This window comes from Hyla sarda, chromosome 1, assembly GCF_029499605.1.
Source record: "Hyla sarda isolate aHylSar1 chromosome 1, aHylSar1.hap1, whole genome shotgun sequence".
In the NCBI taxonomy this organism is placed as follows: domain Eukaryota; kingdom Metazoa; phylum Chordata; class Amphibia; order Anura; family Hylidae; genus Hyla; species Hyla sarda.
In genome coordinates, this window is record NC_079189.1 from 391789441 (window position 1) to 391793427 (window position 3987).

Here is a 3987-nt window from a genome sequence, read left to right on the forward strand (position 1 = left end):
GAGAATATATTTTTTACAGCAGTTTTTTGTGGTGATGAGCTTGATTTCTTGGACATCAAGCTAAAAGTTAAAGAAGGGACCCTCATAACTGAGGGTTTCCGTAAACCAATTGCTAAGAATGCTCTACTTCATGGTCACAGCTCTAACCCCCAACACGTTAAAAACAGTATTCCGAGGCTTGTAACGTAGGCCGTAGAGCAGGACTGGATGATGGATTGGATTAATGAGCAGAACGGGCACTGGATGTTGTGAGGAGGATAGCGGAGGGGATGGATTCCCTGCTCGCCTCCGCCAGCCGCTCGGAGGACGAGGACTCCTCCGCCGGACATAAGAGGAGCCTCCCCAGGGCTCTGGCCTCATAATCAAGAGGAGGAGCTCATCCAGGTTCATTAAAAGGAAGAAATTTGATGATGAATTGGTTGAGAGCAGTCTTGCCAAATCCTCCAGTCGGCCACAAGGCCCCAGTGGAGGGGAATCTGGAAGATTATCTGGCAATGAACCTTCATCCAGCGAGAAGAAGCAGCAAGTTTGCAAGACGGTGCCTACACCAGCTCCACCATCCCATGCCCCAAGCCCCAGCATTACCAAAAGGATGAAGAAGAGTAAGCAGCCACTGCAGGTTACCAAGGAAGCCGGCTGATGACTTGCTTCTTATCAACACAGTACTTCAGACCAATGATCTGCAGGCCATGCATCTTGGTGTAAAGTTCAGCTGTCGTTTCACTCTAAATTAAATACAGGAGCGGTGGTATGCTCTTCTGTACGACCCGGTCATCTCAAAACTAGCATGCCAGGCAATCCGACAGCTACATCCAGAGGCCATCGCTGCTATTCAAAGCAAGGTGCTGTTCAGCAAGGCAGAAGAAAAATTGCACAGTACAATCAGCTCGATCTCTCAACCTACACTAGACACCTTTCAAGACCTACTTAACAAACATCCTGAGGTTTTCTATATGTCACACACAGCCAAGTCTCTCCAGGTGCACTGGCAGCTTATGAAGCAGTACTATCTTTTGGAGGACCAAACAGTTCAGCCTTTACCCAAGGGAGATCAACTCCTAAACTTTTCCGATGCAGAGAACATGCTTGATGACACCAAACTTAGAGATATCCGAGATGAAGTACTGGAACACGAGCTTACCGTTGCTGACCGTCGCCAGAAGCGTGAGATCCGTCAACTAGAGCTGCATCGCTGGCAAGTGCTAGTGGACAGTATAACGAGTATGAGCTCTCCAGATTTTGATATGCAGACATTGGCGGTTTTACGCGGGCGCATGGTGCGATATCTTATGAGGTCCCGAGAGATTACTCTAGGTAGCGCAACAAGGACAACCTGATTGATGTGGACCTATCACTAGAGGGTCCAGCATGGAAAATTTCTCGCAAACAAGGTGTTATAAAGCTGAAGAACAATGGGGACTTTTTCATTGCAAATGAGGGAAGAAGAGCTCTTTATATCGATGGTCGTCCTGTTTTGCCAGGGAGCAAGTGGAAGCTAAGTCACAACTCTGTGGTGGAGATATCCGGCCTCCGCTTTGTGTTCCTTATCAATCAGGATCTCATAGCTCTCATAAAAGCTGAAGCTGCCAAGACGATTCCATCTTGAGGAAAGCTGAGGTTGAACTGCAGTTGAGCCCATTCAGAAGTTTGTACATAGCTTATGTCTCCTGTTTTCTTTTTACATTTCTTTTCTGTCTGACCACAGTGCTGACACCTCTGTCCATGTCAGGAACTGTCCAGAGCAGGATAGGTTCGCTATGGGGGTTTGCTCCTACTCTGGACAGTTCCTGACATGGACAGAGGTGTCATCAGAGAGCACTGTGGTCAGACAGAAAAGAAATGTAAAAAGAAAAGAACATCCTCTGTAGTATACAGCAGCTGATAAGTACTGGAAGGATTAAGATTTTTTAATAGTAGTAATTTACTTCTTTAAAATCTGTTTTAAGGGGACTTTTAGATATATAAAAAAAACATTTTATATGTTGTACATCTTGGCAAAACAATTGTTTCTCTAATATCCTTCTCTAAAAAATAAAATAAAAAAATCACATTTTATTAAAGAAAACTGCCTTTGAAAAACCCACTACTAGGCGTCTCCATACTTCCTGGAACACTGATGAGTCCCACAGCAGCATGAGCATGTCCAAGGGTCATGGACACGAGATGGCTGATTGACAAGGCTGCAGGAGGAACACAGCTTGCAGCAACACTGCTGTAACACAGAGCTTTACCAATCATGTGCCTCCAGCTGTTGAAAAACTACAACTCCAAGCATGCCTGGACAGTCAAAGGATGTCTGGGCATGATGGGAGTTGTACTTTTGCAAAAGCTGTAGGCACACAGCTAAAGGCAACACTGCTGCAAAAAAAGAGTTATCCAAACTGTGTCTCTCCAACTATTCCAAAATTACAAGTACCAGCTTTACAGGACTGCCTAAGGATGACACACATGAATGACATAGGAAGATGTAAGTTATACACTCTCTATATTGTCTTTGGTGGTAGAGTACAGGCAATCTCAAATAATCAGTGTGTGTGTGTGTACAGCATAAAACCAGAGAGGAAAGGGTAACAGAGCAGGGCTGCCCCCTCCCTTTGACAAGCTGGAAAAGACAGTGAGCACTGTTAATATGATATTTTTTAAAATAAACTATAGGTGATAGATAAAAATTGCATGTACATGATCAGGATGAGGTACTGAGTAACATATGACAATTTTGTTTTTTTGTGGGATCTGATAGGTACTGATAGGTACGCTTTAACTTTCTGTCTCCAGTTGATTTGGGGAAAAAAAGTTTTTCACCGGAGAACCCCTTTAAGGCTGCTTATTTTGTGCTGAGAACTTTAAGATTCAATTAACAGGAAGAAATGTTGTTTTCTTTAAGCCCGTAATGAGGGATCTGTATCTTATATCAATGCAATGTTCCAGTCGGGAGGATCACCTCTATCAGCACTCAGTGTACTAGAAATACTCTCTTCATCATTTCTGTTTTTTTGCATTGCCATTGTAAAGAGTGATGCCTGTGATGTCACATCAATCAACAAGCCAACAAAAGAGCTCTAATAAACAGTTCAAAATGGACCAAAATTGGCAAATGTTCCCATAGATGCCAATTAAGTACAGATCGTCCTGTTATGCCAAAAACAATTCCATACAGGATTGTAATAAAGGTTGTTACAATTGCAGAAACAGAATAGTCACCTTAACATTAAATACACATTACCAGTGAAAACTAATAAGTGCAATTACCATGAGTGCATTATTTAATAATGTGAGGAGATGCGATGAGGCCTATAATTTATAAACATGGAAATTCGCACAGCAGGAGTTTCATAATAGCATTGTTCTAATACAAATTACAACATGCGGCTAAACTACTAAACAATGCACAACAAGAGCTGAGAACCAGAATTAATGGATGGTGTTCAAGTCAGGCTTTGCTAATATACTGTGACCCATATATTTGAGGTATACAGTTTTGTCCTGTTTTTACATATATATATATATATATATATATATATATATATATATATATATATATATAGTTATTCACAGAAGGCTAATATATAATTAATTATTGTTTTTTTACATGTGTATAGTCTGAGATATGCCCCAGATGTAATGTTCACGGAGCCCAACAAGTACTGTTATCTAAACTGTGTATTTCTGCACTGTGCTAGGGTGATGATTTACAGTATAGCAATATAGATTACATTGATGCACAGTGGCATACCTAAGCTTTGGCAAAACCGGCCCCTAGAGGAACAGGGGTTGACACTTGTGCCAGATCCCCAGGCCAGTGAGCGATGTATGTACATGAGTGTATACAGATGAAAGCTTCCGCTTCGTGTGAGCTGCAGGACCTGCAGACCACATTGAGAGGAGACCCATGACCTCTGCCCCCGCTACACAGTGCAGATGCCATCACTCATTGGCACCTGCACTGTGGAGCAAGATGAACACAGCGAGGCTGCTCTGCGGAGGAGA

At 42.6% G+C, this 3987-nt stretch overlaps 1 pseudogene; it reads left to right on the forward strand.

The window, feature by feature from the left end:
• The first annotated feature begins 269 nt into the window (after positions 1-269).
• LOC130276350 (microspherule protein 1-like) lies at positions 270-1668 on the forward strand (annotated as a pseudogene).
• Positions 1669-3987: the final 2319 nt, after the last annotated feature.